The sequence below is a fragment of the Passer montanus genome, unplaced genomic scaffold, assembly GCF_014805655.1.
Source record: "Passer montanus isolate IOZ18808 unplaced genomic scaffold, ASM1480565v1 scaffold10, whole genome shotgun sequence".
In the NCBI taxonomy this organism is placed as follows: Eukaryota; Metazoa; Chordata; class Aves; order Passeriformes; family Passeridae; genus Passer; species Passer montanus.
In genome coordinates, this window is record NW_024356505.1 from 2,472,858 (window position 1) to 2,491,140 (window position 18,283).

Sequence of the window (18,283 nt, forward strand, 5' to 3'; positions counted from 1 at the left end):
GATTGCTCATAACTCAGAGTGAGATTCCTCTTCTTCTGAGGAACCTCTTTCTCAGTTTTCTTCAAGATCTGGAGGAGACTGGCATATCTAAAGCAATTTTCCCCAGTATGTATAATATTCAGTGCAGGTAATTTAGCAGTCCTAGCTATGATAGCAAAATGCCAGCACTACATAAATACGTTCAATCAGCTATAGGGGTTTAATGCTGCTAAAAATATCTTTTCTTCCTCACATGCAAAGGCCCCCTTAACTTCTGTTACATCCCATTTTCAGAAAGTTACAAAGCACATCCCCAGAGCATTCATTTATCAATCCAGTTTGCAGAAACTGTTGTTTCCACTCAGCTGTAAAAGAATCACTCACTTGCCCACCTTACATCTGCATTCTCCATTTCTGAGAGTGAAATTCAACCAACCTCTTCAGTATTCCAGGATTTAATACATCTAAAAATGTCTCATGACTAGCCTCACCTTTCTAATCAAACTGCAGAACCCTATCTAAAGGACTGATGAAAATGGAAGTCATTTTACAAGAGAAGAAACAGTTCATACCAAAAAAAAAAATTTCACATAAGCATATGCAGTATAGGGGCCATAGGCAGCACATACACCAAAACGGGGGGAAAAAAATCCCCAAACCTTAAAAAATCCCTGAAATAATAAACAAAGCAGCTACTGAATGATTCAGCATTTAAAAATTGCCATGGACAAGTTGATTCAGTATTACCAAAAGACAGTTGTATGAGTATATGGCTATCTACAGACTCAGAGGAAAATGCAGGTGTATAAACATGTGTATATATGCACAGGAGTAAGTGTATTAGGAAAATAAAAATGTACTTCTAATAGAGTAAGAGAACTCACAGTTAACATACATTTCAACATGATAATGAGGGCTGGAATTGCTCATTATTTTTTCTACAGTGGAGACAATGAAATTGCTTGATTTTGGTATCAATGCAAAGCTAAAAAGCAAATGAAGGAACAAGATCTTCTAAATGTGCCATGTGCAACTACCTTTCCTGTCACTCCTCCACCTTCCTCAACTTTCAATTTCAGGTTTCAGTATTCAGCTTTTTTTGCACCAGGCTTTCTTTGGAAACCATCACATTCTGTTATCACTGAAATGAAAGCCTTCAAGAATTGAGTATTTTGAGTGTTGTAACAAAAAATGTGTGCATAATGAGAGTAAATTAAATGCCATTTAATCTATTTGAGAGGCTGGGAAATATTGTTCAAATATTGAATATTGTGATGAGTGAACTGAACAGTTCAGAATAGATTCTTTTCTTCCATAGTTCTTTGTTTGTATCCTTATAAAATCAATGTAAACAAACTGCCTAGCAGAGCAAGGCTGCCATGGGTACTTAAATGACTTTTTTCAGCTTGTTTCTTTTCCTGGATTAATTCCATTGTCACTTTGTGTAGAGCTCTGGAACACTCATAGTGGTAAATAAATGATGTTTACAAAATACTCACTGTACAGGGACTTTAAAATGCCTAACAGCTGATTAGAGTCCAGGGTGAAATGCAATGACGCAAGGAGTGTAGTTATGAAATCAGGTTCAGGAAACTCACTGCATGACAACCTAACATAATCTCTCCCATGGAGACAAGAAATACTAAGATAAGTTAAACAGAGAAATGAGAAACTGGGAAGATTAGAGGAGTTTACACACCAAAATGAGAAAAGACAAAAACCCTTTCAGAACAAAACAGAATGAATAGAATACAAAAAGCAGGTACAAAATTTGAGAGAATAAATTTGAGAGAGGAAGGGGAAGAGACTATTTTTATACCAAACAATTCTGTAAACCACATTTATTTCATACTCAGGGACACTTTGTCAGATAAGGGTAACCATCCAGCTCCAGACTGATGTACAGATCTAACCTGTTGCAAGAGCAGTGAGTTAACTTGTTTGTCCCTTGTTTACCTAAAGACTTAATGCTAAAAAACCACTATTTAACCTTAACTGGTTCTCTAACTTATATAATTGTATGGATTTGCTGCTAATACACTTGACACCCACGATTGTTGTGGACAGCCAGTCCTGAAATCTCAACTGCAGAAGAAACAACCAGCTCCCAATTTCTTTATAGATAAGAAACCAGTAAGATATAAACTCTGCTATGACAAAAAATTACAGTGCAGCATGATGAACACAGGCTATACATACTGCATATACATACTGACCTCCACACGTAAATAATTGTATTATATAATTTCATTACATAAAAACTGCCTGCAGAGATCTTGCTCCCGGTGACTAGTGACTTGTAAGTGGACAGGATGTTTGTGTGAAATGTTCTGCTTAAACAGAACAGGAACTGCAATATGGCTTCATGGGGCAATCCTCCTAGACATGGGAGATAAGGACAGCGAACTTCCTCAAGGAAAAGACACGAAACTCAGTTTGCACTAACAATGCAAAAAGCACTTATTCACAAACTAAACACTGAGATCCCAGCAACTGTGAGGTGACAAAATGTGTTTCATGGCACTGAAGAAGGAAAACAGGCCACAGTAACTTCTGCCAAACGTCTTGTTGTAGAGTTCACGGAAAGCTGAGATTACTGTAGCACCAGCCAAGAGACTGAAATAGCAGAGAGCTTTCTGCAGGAGGCTGGGGGGGAAGGTCTGACATACAGCTGAACTGCCCCTCACTCCGGCAGTGAATTGCACCAACAGGACTGTAACACGCCAGAGGCAGCAGTGCTGGGTATGAACACAGAACCCAACTGCAGTTTGGAGAAGCACCATCAGGCAGAAGAGATAATTGGGCTATAGGCTGGACTCATGTATTAGCAGTCTCTAATAAAAAATGTGTTCAGTTTAGTTCAATGTTGGTTGGGTACAGAGGATTCAGCTTAATGGTGACTATCCCACAACCAAAGCAAACTGTTTCTGGACAGAGTGAAACTAATATTGCTCCTGTTTTGTTTGAACAGTGACCATTACAACACTCTGTCAGCATTTGGCTCTAGACACGTGACCTGTGTTCCACAACATCTGGATGAGAAGAAGCTCCTTGTAAACACTTCATGCCATCTGCATGAAGGCATTGCGCTGCCTTTCCCGCCTCCAAGCGAGTTTTTGAGAGGAGACTGAAGGATGAAAAAGAATACTCCTTTGCAAAGCTGAATTCAATTTCCCAATAACTTAAGAAGAGAATGTCTTATAGAGTTCTCATCGGTTATCTGTTACAGTTACTACAGTGATTTCAACCATTTAACCTGTAATATAAATTAAATCTGGCATGCTGTCAGGAAGGAGCTGTAGCTATCTGACCGAAGCATGAAGAATGGAGCTCTTACTGCAACCATTAAAATGTGCTGCAGAGGGTGGAAAAGGTTCATCATCAAGCACCTTTTGATCTTGAACTTAAACTGCAATGGATTAAAGAAGCCTCAGCAGATATTCCTCCATGAGAAATATCCATGCTTCTATTTGCAGGAGAACTGAAGTTAGATCTGCAGAAGATTTTACTAGCAATAACAAAATAACTAGCAAAAAATTGCTGAGCTGCAATTCTTTTTTGCAAATGCAAAGAAATGCTTATTCAGACTGCATATAAAGACCAGGCCCTTCCTGCTGGGCCTAAAAACTCCCCACCACTTCATGGTATTGAAACATGTTCCACTGCAATACAAGTTGCTGTATGTGATTTACTCTTGCATACTGATACTCAGTTAAAAAAAATAATTTCTCATGGACATTCAATTCTCTTCTTCTTACAAATCATTGTATTACTTTTGAATATTTTAATATGTGTGTCTCATGCAACCATGCTGCCACTGCTGCAGAAATAACAGAGATGCCCATTTTCCAAGAGTGCTGTGTGTGTTTCCAGGCTGGTTTCAGGCTGGTGGCAGTGAGTTTTGGAAGAGCAGCCGGTGACCTGGAGCATAGGGGAGCTCTTATGTAATATGCTTACACACCTTACATAACTTCCATAGGCTGTGACAGCCAAACCATCTCCCAGATATTTGACTATCTGACAGCTCTCCCTCTCTAACTCTCTCACTATTTCCTGCTGGGCCTAAAAACTCCCCACCATGGTATTGAAACATGTTCCACTGCAATACAAGTTGCTGTATGTGATTTACTCTTGCATACTGATACTCAGTTAAAAAAAATAATTTCTCATGGACATTCAATTCTCTTCTTCTTACAAATCATTGTATTACTTTTGAATATTTTAATATGTGTGTCTCATGCAACCATGCTGCCACTGCTGCAGAAATAACAGAGATGCCCATTTTCCAAGAGTGCTGTGTGTGTTTCCAGGCTGGTTTCAGGCTGGTGGCAGTGAGTTTTGGAAGAGCAGCCGGTGACCTGGAGCATAGGGGAGCTCTTATGTAATATGCTTACACACCTTACATAACTTCCATAGGCTGTGACAGCCAAACCATCTCCCAGATATTTGACTATCTGACAGCTCTCCCTCTCTAACTCTCTCACTATCCGGCTCTCAAGGAGATATTTTAAAGAACTCCTAACAATCCCCCCTCACTTCCCCCGCCTGCCGAGCTCCCCAGTTACAGACACTAATGGCATCATGCTAGCTACCAGCAGGAACAGATGAGGTCTCTGCTTTTTGGACATTTTCACATACATCCCCTGCCAGTAAACCTAACTTTAGAAAAATCACATTTTGCACACTACAGCCATGGTTTCACAGGAGGAGAAATCTGTGTTTTTACAAGTGCTTTTTTTTCTTCATCCCCAGCAATTTAATCTCTAACTGAGTGGATGGCAAATATTAACCAAGGGCATTCACTGATGAGGAAGGGAAAGAAATTTGTTGTGTGGTAGGTAGTATTTAACTCAAGTATTTAACAACTCTACAATTTTTGAACATATCCTGTGAAAAAATAGTTCTTACCAACTGATACCTGAGATCTCTGCTGATATCAATGCAAATAACAAGGCCTTTTTAAGACAATTATCTCTATTTGCCTTTTCTAGCATAGTTACACAATATATAATGCCTTTTTTTACATGTTTGTTTATAATAATTTATAGCTTGCAGAAAACATTATTTGTGAAATAAAGTCACAGAAACTCTAGGTATAAATAATGAATTGCTACATTCATGATTAACAAAAAGTTTAACTCCTAGCACATTGTTGCAGCCAAACAGCCTCACTTTGCACCATTATTATCATGACACTGGCAAAACACAGAAAGCAGAGATGCTATTGCAAGTATGAAACAACCACCTTACTTCTTACGTGCCAGCTCTAAGGAAGCAGAACCACTCTGGTTTTCTTGCCATTGAAGCTGGGACCTTAATTGTGAGATACCCTCTCTTTAACCTTGTCAACAAAAATGGAATGCAGAATCTGAGTTTAAAAAGTAGCATTTTAGCAGTAGCAAGCTTAGAAACACAGTCAGAGGATACAAGATAATTTGACCTAAAAAAGCTAAGAGGCTTTGGGCATTAAAGCAGACTCTCAAATGTTTATCTTAGTGCAACAGTTTTGCCCTCAAAGCTACCCGGTATGATTAATGTTTGCTAAAAAATATTATGCACACACAATACCTAAGCATAAAGACAGTAACTTTTAAATGCATATCCTCCAGGGAAATAAGTTGCCTATAGTCAGCTGAACTTTTCAAAACCTGCTTATTGTGACTATAAAGATGCCTTTAGGAAAATAAATACCGTAAATCAGTAGTTACAAAGAAAAGATGTAACTCACAGGGTAGGCAGAAAGCAGCAGCTGCTGGAATTCAGCTACACATTATGGAGGTGCTGGCCAGCACTCCCTAAGCAAAATGTCCCCCTAGAACTACAGGAGATTCCCAACAGAAAGATTCAACCTCTGTATTTTTAAGTACTCCTTGCATGAAACAAATTCTAGATCCTTCTGCACACAAGTACCTCTCATAAGAAAGCCGATTACTAATGAAATGTTTAATTTATAATTAAATTAAAATTTCAGATGTATAATACAACTTTATATAAGACTCAACATGTAAATAACCCAATATATTAATGAATACCTATTCCTCATCAGTGCAGTATTTTCTTCTTCCATAAAGCTAACAAAATTTGAAAGACTGGACTTTTAACTGTTCCAGTCCAAAATGACAGAAATTACCTTAGCTATTTTAAGAAAATAAACAATATCATGGCAGTGTTATGCTGTGGTGTAACTGCCAAGCATACTTCAAAAACACAACAGGCCATGAGTCAACCAAGAAGCGATATCTTGTCTAATGACAGCTACCAAACTGGCAGTGCTCAAGACCTTTCATGTTTTGGCAGGTGAAGTAATTTTACATGAAAAATGAACAGGAAAGTACCCTTAGCACCTAACATCCTCATTCTGGTAGCAAGAAACAGATTAGGTGAATCAATTCAGGTGTTGTAATCAGGTGGAAGAAAAGAAACTACAAGAATCTTGCCAACCTGAATCTTCCCAAATTTGGTAATCTGTCTGGCTTCCATTGTGTTAGCAAAATGTTAACCTGGCTGCCAAGAAAGAGAGCAATTTGTACCAATGCACATCATTTGACCATCTATACACAGAGGAAAAAAGGAGTCAGCTAAAGCCCTGAAGCATGTGATTTGATTATACTAATTATCTTAAAGCAAATTTGCACCATCATTAACAAGCTGAAAGTAAATCAGACCATCATATTTTCCGTAAGTCCGTAAAATAAAGTTACAGAAACTTAAAACCATGTATTACAGAAGGCAAAAGGACCTCCATGACAATTTGGCCAAATACCTCTTCTCATATACAAAAGCTAAAGACTTTTTCCCACCAAACTCAATTGTAATATATTAAAACATCTGCAAATAATAATCCTATACCCTTGGCACCAAGAATAATGAGTTGTGGCACTGCTTGCTGAAGGATACTGTAGACCCTAAAGCCAAAATTGGTTCAAAAGGGAGCAGAACACTACCATGGAAGAAAGAATTGCTGAAGATTACTAAATACAAAGATACTGCATCTGTCTTAGAAAAATCAAAATCTAGAAATAACTGGAAATTGGGAGAGTTTTAGGAAGAAACACACTACCTAGTTGCCACATTTTCCTGCTCTTTTCTAGACATTTGTTTGTGGATGCTGGTAAAGATGGCATACCATCTTTGATAAAAGTTCTTTTGTCCCTGATATGTTTCTTTTCTAGTCTGGACCAACATCCACCTATTTTTACAGACACAAAATCATGCCTTCCTTATGTAATGTCCAATTTCAGACACTGGGCCACATGACGTTTTCATAAAGTAGTCAAAAAGTCTTCCACTACACTTCCACGCACTAGCCAATGCATACCTACATAACTTACATAATGACATCTCTCACCCTTTTCTTGACAAGCTAATTCTTCCTAAATAATGCCCCCTGTATTATGGCAGCAAAGGTTTCAAACTGCTGGTTCAGGCTCTCATGTAATTTATGAGAATCACCTGTACATGTACTAAAAAGAACTGCTGATACTGGAACAAAAGGCTTATAAACGTCCCAGTGGTAGATAGAGACTTTTCCTACGCATCTCAAACGTGCATTAGCTGAAAAAGTATCAGAGCTTAATCTTTGCAGACTTTCTTATCATCATATCCTGCATTCTTGTATGCCATCACAGCTCCTTTCTGATTCCCTAATCATATAGGTCCATTAAGAAATGCCACAGCCAAGTTCCTTTGATAATACAAGTGCTACCAGTCTCCTCATAAGGAAGCTAGTTGGCTCCAGGAAATGAAGAAAAAAGCAAGTTAGAACTTCTTCCTGGTTGATACCTCACACCTGCTTCTACACAGGGTCCTGGTTTTGTTGCCAGAGGTGGCACAGGGAGAAAAAGGGACTCTCCATTTCCCTTCCCCTTCATGCACAGACCCTCTGCATCTTCCTCAGACACAGGACATCTTGTCATGTCCTGCTAAGGGATCAAATTTTCTGCAGTTCCTCATCATTTACAAGTTTTATTTCAATCAAGCAGTGTCCACCACTGAACAGTGTATCTCCACAACAGTTACACAAGCATTAGTGAAAATATCACTTTCCTCACCAGATCTGTGAAACACTTACACTAAACTTTGCTGGTGCTGTTCTGCCACACATACATATTCAACTTGGAGTTAGTGTGCTTACATCTCTACTAGTGACAGAGGTTGGGTTTTTTTGTTGTGACACATGCATGGCACGTTTTCACAAAGCAAATCTCTCATACAATTCAAAGTGTTCCAGAAAGAAAAAAGATGGATTTTATTTTAATCATCCAAAGCAAATAGGAGAAAACTCCAAAAACCTCTCTGAAAAAATGTCACTCTGCAGGAAGTGTTTATTTTAAAAGTATGACCTTTCCTTGCCCACAAGGACCTTCAGTTATACCAATTAGCTCAACATGGGGATGTGGGCTAGATGACTTCTAGCTGTCCCTTCAAAACGACACCAGTCTATAATTCTGTGAAATCACAAACTCTTAAAGAACATGTTTAAATACAGCCTAGATGTCAGTCTGGATATTGGTAAAGGGCAAAATTATTTAAGACATTATAGCAAAATTCCTTATATCAAGGATACAGCAAGTCTTAGAAAACAGGTACTGACACAGAAGACATAACTGCTCATTATCTATGAACAAGTGGGTGGTGTCTATTCTGATACAACAGAGATACCATCAGACATAATTATTTTTCAGCTGACATGGATGAGCATATGTAGAGTTTGCAGAAGCCTTCAAATACAATGGAGTTAAAATAAATAAAACCACCTCTGTTGGACCAAGCTGTTTCATATCCGTCTGTTCAGTTGGAAGGTTTTCCTCAACACAAATTTGACTATGTTCGAATTATTACAAATTTTGTGAAGCAGCAAAAAGGACAAATAGACAAAACTGGGTTGCCAAATAATACGCATAAATTACAAGACTATAAATGAAATATGAGTTGATAATTTGTTCTAGGAAATTATGAGTGGCAGAAAAATCCCAAGCCAAAATTCAAATGTTGCCATATGTTGGGAACTCAGTAACTCCTAGGGAACGGTAATTTCACTAAGAGTCAATCACTTGCACTGCCTGCCAGGCAGGTGTCCCCAGGCAAACACCTCAAGAGACAGAGGCATTCAAAGACTGAAACCTCCTGCAGTGCAGTCTTTGCCTAGTTTTGGAGAAGGAAGAGCAACCATTCCATCCATCCTGAACTCCAACCAGATGAGAGGGTGAGGGAGAGGAAAGTTAATGCTTTAAGACAAGTTTGTAGGAAAAAAAAATCGTCTTAGTGGATATTACTGGTACAGAGCCGTAGTCAGATGTACTGCACAAATTGTCACTGCTTGTGTGACAGGAATTCAAGCCATGCAGGATAGGGTTCACTCTGTGACAGTCAAAGGAGTGGTCTCTGCAGAAGGGATCCCTGACAAGATTAAAGCTCAAGCCATAGCTGTAGCAGAAAGCATGAGGAAAGATGGTGCTGAGCATGGATTCAGTAAGGGACAGATCAAAGTGTGCCTGCCTCTGCTCTCTTACTTTGCAACACAGTCCTTGACTGTACCAAGGGATTTTGCTGTCTCTTGTGAACGAAGTGAAAATGTTCTGTATTTATATACATTGGTGACACTGTTTATACCTGGTTTGCCTGTACATACCTGTGATTATAAAATAAACTGTGGGCTGCCCATTAAAATAATGCTTCTAAGTTACAGGTTCAAGTCAACACCATAGATTGAAAAATACAGAAAATAATACAAAACAGAGACAAGTATCAATTTTTACCTTTTTAAAATTACCCTCTCAATGCATTTTCAACTATATCAGCTCTTAGATGCTGGAAGAAGGTACAGAATTACATATTTGAAAGCAGCATATTTGAAAGCAGCATATTTGAAAGCAGAGGCAGCAGTCCATGAAAGCACCTTTACAAAGTTCTCTATGATTAAAGGGTGAAAAACATTTGCACAAGGACTACTCTAACACACCAAAAGCGTGTGCTACAGTTATGTACATATAACACAATTAATACACACTATTGAATTTAAACAAAATGTACACACATTAACAACTTATTTTTATTTTTTATGCTATCCAGAGAAGCAATTAACATCTCATTTTGGAATAAAAGTTAATCAATATGGCAAGAACTTGACTATTTGCCACTGGTTTTACTGAAACAGCAAATATATATCAGAGTGCTATTTCTCATACCACAGGAAGTGTGAGTATTCAAGGCAGCACCAGGAGGCATAGAGATTTTTTCAAATCAAAAATGAACAAAAGCCCAGTGGCTGTGTAGGCAACATATCCTAGTGAAGACTTGTTCTTAGAATCACCATAATCAGGCTGTGTAGCATGTGCAAAGACTCAGTTGTGGTACAAGTGTCACCACCAGCAACATGCAGACATGAACCCATATTTTTTTTCTTTTTCAGGAATTCTGTGGGTTCCTGCTCTTTAGTTACATGTCAGAAAGAACTCTTTCTGCAGACAGGATGACAGAGATATTCTTGGGAGGAAGGGTGGTAGTGATTCAGTAATAGTTAAACGTCTAAAATTTGCCTGAAATCATCATCTCCGAAAAGTTGAGATGTATCCTACGTATTGTCTTCCTTCTCACAGAGAAAGTTTTCCAGAGTCAAGTTTAATTACTTCACATAAACTAGTATTTCCTCTTAAAGTCCATTGTTCCCACTGGGATTTTTTTGAGGTGGCATAGGGAAAAGGTTATTTAAAATGCAATAGGTGTGTAGGAGTCCACAGCTGCTTGCAACAAATACTATATTTTTTATCATCAAATGCTATTCATTTCTATAAAGACAATCCCATTCTCAAAGCACGGTAAGGGTAACTGGGCAGGATTCTTTTGAAGGAATTTTAACATGAGAAGAGATTTAATTTTTACTTCTCACTCTAGTTCTTCACCTTCTCAGTAAAAGGTACAAACACATTTAGAAGTCTGTAACTACAGACACATGAATGCCCTGTAAGAGGCTGATACCAGAGTTCTTGAGATCAAATCTCACTGTGCACCTTACCCTCATTTGTATGGGAAGTGCAATAGCCTCTTGCCTTGCATTCAAACTAGTACACACATAATTGGGATCCCCACTGGGTTCTGAAACGATGAAAGCCTCATGCAGCTGCAGCAGTCTTACAGTAAGAACCATTTTAACCTAGTTTTTATCCTATCCCCTTACTCCAGGTTTCCTTGTTGAGATCACATCTTGTCAGTGACCTGAGACATCAGGCAAAAAGAGAGTACTGAACTGACTGATGTTCATTCCACCACCAGGCTCTAGGTCAGGAATTGAAAATAAGGTAAAATGGGTTATCTTTCCAGAGAGACTCAGCTGTTATGGAAACATAACGTGATGCACAATTTTACCCCTAGCAACAGCCACAGAGTTGGCTGAAAAAGAAAGTTACACCTGCTGAAAAGTTGGTGCATTATTTGTTTCTGTTCCCATTAAGAGCATGCAAAAGTATCATCTACCATCTCATTATGCCTATTAAAAAGTTTGTATTTATGCTGTTAGCTCTCAAGGGTCCCACAGTTCAATGTTTAATTCATTGCAAACCAGACAGACTTGCATCTCACCTTCAGGTGAAAAGTAGCAAATGGGGACACACAAAATCTCCGTCCCAAACTTGATTTTACTTTTCTTTTCTTCAAAGAGCACAATTTATTTTTATTTTGCTAACACTTTTCTTTGAGAGAAATTTTCATTAACATACTCTCAAGCATGGTCCAGGACTAAAGGAATTCATGTTTAAAATACCCTGTCAAAACTATGTTTGAGCACAGTCTGTTCTATGACTGGGTGCAAGTCTTTCTATGATTAAAAAATCTGTTACGAAAATATAATGAATCTTACTTGCATTATATCCTGCTGCTACTAAACATATGCAAATATTATACTGACATGTCTGAAAGTGTTCTTCTTATTCTATACAAAAGAAAATTGAATTTGTGAAGTTGAAGTAACAGGTTTGCCCTCTTAAAAAACCTACAGCAACCAACAACGATTAGCAATGGTTGTATTTTAATATCAGCTGTGAGTTATATCTGATTACACAAACCTGTAGAGGCTATGAAAAAAACTGCAGCTGCATATTTCCTCAGAAAGAAATGAGGCTTTTAATTTTTTATTTGTTTCTGTTCCCATTAAGAGCATGCAAAAGTATCATCTACCATCTCATTATGCCTATTAAAAAGTTTGTATTTATGCTGTTAGCTCTCAAGGGTCCCACAGTTCAATGTTTAATTCATTGCAAACCAGACAGACTTGCATCTCACCTTCAGGTGAAAGGTAGCAAATGGGGACACACAAAATCTCCATCCCAAACTTGATTTTACTTTTCTTCAAAGAGCACAATTTATTTTTATTTTGCTAACACTTTTCTATTGAAAGAAATTTTCATTAACATACTCTCAAGCAAGGTCCAGGACTAAAGGAATTCATGTTTAAAATACCCTGTCAAAACTATGTTTGAGCACAGTCTGTTCTATGACTGGGTGCAAGTCTTTCTATGCTTAAAAAATCTGTTACGAAAATATAATGAATCTTACTTGCATTATATCCTGCTGCTACTAAACATATGCAAATATTATACTGACATGTCTGAAAGTGTTCTTCTTATTCTATACAAAAGAAAATTGAATTTGTGAAGTTGAAGTAACAGGTTTGCCCTCTTAAAAAACCTACAGCAACCAACAACGATTAGCAATGGTTGTATTTTAATATCAGCTGTGAGTTGTATCTGATTACACAAACCTGTAGAGGCTATGAAAAAAACTGCAGCTGCATATTTCCTCAGAAAGAAATGAGGCTTTTAATTTTTTTTTCTTTAGAAACAATGCTAAATTTTCAAGGATTTTTTGGTAAGAGGGTGGTGTCAAAACATAAAACGAGCAGTTTATTTACTCACATTCTGTTTTAACCTAAATTCAATGTTTGAGCTCAAGTCTCTTCAGTCTTTCCTACAGGCTGTTTTGCAAATCTTAGATTATTTGAATGAAATCTCTTCATGTCAGCTACGTGCCCTTCCTCCTGTCTGACTGCAGCCTTGTGTTTGTTCAGCATTGCCAGCAAGCAATGACAGAGCTTCAGAGGGGGCAGTTTTGAGGGCAGTCCTGAAACTACAAGTCCCTCTAAATTCTGGTCATTATAGCATCAAATAAGACAGAAAGCCACGGAGTTTGCCTCAGACTCACAAAAAACTGTCTTCAGTTCCCATTTTGCATGACAAATAAACAGGATGTTACAAACTAATGACTTATGCTTTTCCGATGTTAGACAGTTAAAAACAAAGATCCTGCTCTCTTCCTTCCCCTACAAAAAGAGAAGGGTCCTTTCTAAGGCTCAATGATACGTCAAGCAGCTCTTGGCCCATCACCTCCACAGTCATATTTTGAGACACATGATATGCTAGCACATAGAAAATCTCTGCAACAAAAAGAGCTTGAAGAGGTGCAAGGAGAATGCACAAATGTCACACAGTACAGAAGACCCTTAAGTTAGCAATACTTCTGTTTTGATCTGAGCTAAAGAAAGCTGTTCTCAGAGAGGCTACAAACTCTAACAGGCCAGCACAGTGTATTCCTTCTGGAAAGGATGTGATTAGTGCTAGTGGGTACTATTCCCAGGGGAAATGGCAAGGTTCAGCAGTTGCAGTCAGAAACCAGAAAGCTTTGCCATTATTAAAGCTGCTGCAGTGTAGCGAATTGCAATGATAAGGCACTGAAATTACTTGAATCAGAAGGTTTTCACTGAGAGAACAGCAACTTTCACATACCAAAATACCTGCAGAAGCAGGGACAAAGGGTTTAAACTTTCCATGTGACTGCACCTACATGAACAGACCCCTTTTTCTTTCTGTCATTGTCTCACTATCCTTTTCAAAAAGAAGCTTGTTAACACACTGTCATGTTTGGAAGAAGCCTCTGGCCAGTGATGATGATGATGATGATGCAGAGATCAGTCACAGCATTCCTAATTTCCTGCACTTCCTTGAGAGGGAACTGAGACACAAGATCCATTTTCAGGAAAAGGTTGACATTGCTGGAGAAATCCTAGTGAATGTTGCACCTACTGTTGCTTAAAAAAACTTGATATTCTTCTGGAAATTATTAGCAAGGAACAGTACTGACTTACAAACACCTGACATCACTCTAAAGCAACTGAAGCAATTGTTTATGGATATCCAGACTACATCACTGCCATTAAGCAATTGCATATGGATGGTACAACTGCCGAGGGAGATAGTGTATGAAAGAGCAAAAGGTCTTAACTGCATTGCTTTATCACTCTCTGAACAGAAATACACCAGGGAGGATAAAGGAGGCATCTTTTCATGGCTGGTGTTCACTAAGCCTGACCCTTTTCATTACTGCCAGTTGAAGAAGGGTGACAGCTGTCAATCAGCTGACTGGGCCCTTTACTCACGAGCCTGTTATCTGTCTGGAGTCGCTTTCTGGTGGAATATTTACAGATGGACACCAGATACCTACCAGATGGACTCGCTTCTTCAGAGGAAGCTCTGAAAAGCTTCACATATCAGAAGGGAAAGGCACTCCCATTAAAAGATACTGCCCACTGATGGCTAGAACACTAAGGAAGGAGTCAAGAGCACAGGGATGACAGGATATTTATAGATTAGGTTCCCTTGGAGGTAAGGGATGGGGATGAAACTGGGAAGGGATACACAGAGCAAAAAATCCTCCATATCTGCATTTCTGCTCCAGCTTAAGAACGGTTTTTGTCCTCTACAGTTACTCTGAAAAAGCCAATTGTTGAATGAAAATATATTTCTCTATTGTTGCCATCAGGTCTATGTTCGTCTTGCTCAGAGACTGGTGCAGGAGATGCCGTAAGGAAACACATCTTTAACCCATTTATGTAACTCAGATATTTTAATACAAAAGTACCACAATAAAAACCAGCATTTTCGTATCAACGAGCTTGTGTTTTCAGACCTGGTATTGATGCTATGTAAGTAGTTGCACTTTGCGAAAAGATAGGCATTCCCCATCAATGTCAATGTTAATACACTATCCTTCCTTGAAAAATATCTACTAGCTATACATTATCTTGGAGTTGATACTATCTGCACTTCATGATCACAAAATAATTGCATGAATAACTATTTTTTCCAATTGGGCTATCTTTTGCCTGGGTCTAGTTTCAGTGCAGAAAAAAAGGTATATATTTGATGTTTGCCTCAGTCGGAAGAAGGTAATACTGGGGAGATCTTCTAACACCTGACAACATGACTGTAATCTAGTCCATAACATGAAAATTATGCTGTTTCATCTGTGGTTGTCTTGTGTTTCTGGAATTTAGACCTTTTATAAGGATATATGGCTGACCCACTCCAACCACAAGGGCTTTTTGTCTATTCATTAAGCTTTGATCTATCCAGAAGCTGAAGTATTTATTAGTGAAACTTTTACTGTCACTGCCCTGAAAATGCTAGATAGTGACCTCACACAAGTTTGACATCATTATTTCCATGTACAATGTATGCAGTGGTAACTCCTGGACCACTGGAGAATTAACTGACTGTTCCCATGCTGCCTGCAGGCACATCTATACTTAGGCTTCCCTAAAATAGGAACTAGACCAAAGAGCATGGCATGCTTCTGCGCTTGTAGCAAGTACAGGCACCAGAGCAGAGTTCTGCAAAGATGCAAGGAGAGTCTCGGGCACCTCACTCCACTTTACCAAGGGGCTACTTCCCCAGGAAGGACCCTGATGCTCACCAGAAAAGCACTCATCACCCTGGCAATACCCATTTCCAGTTGCCCATTAGGCACCTCACTCCACTTTACCAAGGGGCTCCTTCCCCAGGAAGGACCTGATGCTCGCCAGAAAAGCACTCATCACCCTGGCAATACCCATTTCCAGTTGCCCATTATCCAGGCTTCCTTCCAGGTAACAAAGAACCTGACAACACTTTAGGGAGTGTGAAAGGAGTCGCTCCTGCTCCTCCCAAGAACCTTGATCCATAATCTCTTTAGTCTTCTACAATAAAGTTCACATTAATTTATTTTCTGGCCCAGCTTCCCCCAAAAATAGAGGCTGACCAGCCTCCTCTATCTTTACATACAGGGAAATTTGAAGCAAAATCTACAGCTGTAGCACATCCCCCAATCTGGATTCAGAAAGATGAACACTGTCTTGAGTTACATTAACAAACTTTGTTAATATACTAGAACTGTATCATATCCAAGTATTTCTCAAAATAAATCACATTATTTAACCCATTCAACAGTCTATCCTTTTTCAACAGTCTTAACACAAACTATGTAAAGAAATGTTTCAAAGAAACATTTCAGGAGTTTCTAAAAACCTTTCCTAAAATTTGAGAACTTCAAAACAAGACTGACATTCCAATATAAAATGACTTCCATTTTTTTAATGGCATTTTTCACCCTTCATAGAAGGTTTTTTCTAACAAGCTCTAATTATGACTATTCATCTCTACTAGAGACCTGAGACACTATTCTCTAAAATCCCTTTCAAATAGACACTCAAGTCCTCAAATGGATTTTGAAACAGAATAGTTACAGTCCCACTGCACCAGGTTAAAAAGCAATTAGCTTAGCATTAATGAAAATGTAAAAGTACTCCCTAAAGTTAAGGATCCCAAGTATAATCAATACAACTGTTCAAAGCAGCTGTATTAGGAGATCTTCTCTCCATGCACTATATACAGAGCCTAATAATCTGTTTTGGCATGTTTACAGTGTGGCATTGCTAACACCCTTCTAATAGCTACAACCCAAAACAGCAGTACTCCAGAAGATTATATGGCAAAACACAATGGAATGCATGTCTGGATAGCATCAAGAAAGGAATGTCATTCATACTTGCACAAAAGTATACAAACCAGTTTCTCCATAACATTTGACCCCAGAACATATTTACCCCAGATATTTATGCCTGTTGTTTTAAATACATGTTTTGGGAGATTTTGTTGGTTTTATTTTTTGCTTGAAAGCAAGATATACATCACAAATTACCATACTGACTCTCAGTAACAAGAGGAAGAAATAGAAAATGTGCTTCTGAATGAAATGTTTTGGTATCTTTTTGCAATGCCAATGTACTACTTTCAAATGCAGATATTTTTCACTCAAAAAACACTAAAGAACAAGGAAAAAAAGCCCAAATATCTACATGTCTGTGGCATACATAGTACAGTATCGATCAGAGGAAATCTAAAAAGGTGATGGCATATACTTGTGTTTAAACTACTTATCAAGACACTTGAAACTCAGCCAATACTCTTCCTAGATCCTTTAGGAAGTCTGAAAGTATAGGTGAGAACTAGGCCAGGCTTCTGCTTTTTGCTGAAATTCAGACTAACTTTTTGCTACTGAATTAATGAAGCAACCTTGAAAAACTGGGAATCAGGCATATATTACTGTAGGAATGCACAGATGCTAGGATAGGAGATGAAGACCTAACTGCTGACATGAACACTCATATTGAAAGACACTCTGTATATATTCCAGCTGGAACATTGTGACCAAAGGTGACTATATTCACTTGACCTTAACATTCCAGTGGGCGACCTAGTTTTGCCTGTCTACAAAATAAAAACAGAGAAAGAGCAGCTGAAATAGAAATGTAGTCCTGCTCCTTTTAATATCATCTAAAAACCCCCTGAGATCCCTGGCCAGCTCCTGGTAACTTCACATCGACCCACTAGAGAAAAGCAAAACAAAACTATCAGGAATTAGATACAACTGTAATTTGGATTTTATTTGTTATGGCTGATTAAGAAAGACAGCACCGACCTCAATAGTGATGTTCTAGTATCACACAAAACTGGAATTTTAACTACAAAAAGCAGTGTATTGTTTATAGACTCAGGTTGTTCAGAATCAAGAGATCATTTTGTCACATGCAGCTACAGTAGATGCTTTAAAAAAGTAACCTTCCATTTTGCACAATAATAACTGTGTGAAATATAATAATTATAATTATAATAATTATTAACAATATTAACCTTCTACTTAACATAATAAATAGTATAGAGGAGTTTATATATGTGCATGTCGAGCACACAAAGAACATGTAAAACCACCATCTCAAGTGTGAAAATATCTGAAATAACAAGAAATAGGGAAACCAGTCTCTGCAGCTCAGTGCTGGAGCTCTTATTCTTAGCTTGTTTTCTGATATGTAAGACAGCTTAGAAATCCCATCTAGCATTGTACAGTCAGAAACTCCTAAGGAATGCCACCATTGTAAAACCAGCCCTGTAGGATCTCTGTATCCTACTGAAGCTAATCCCATGCAATTCTTCATCTCTTG

General features: G+C 38.2%; 1 protein-coding gene across 1 annotated transcript in view; it reads right to left on the reverse strand.

Moving 5' to 3' along the window:
• The window catches only part of ANO10 (anoctamin 10), a 124,579-nt gene that overhangs the window by 26,049 nt on the left and 80,247 nt on the right, over nt 1-18,283 (reverse strand). The gene's annotated exons all lie outside the window — the stretch shown is intronic.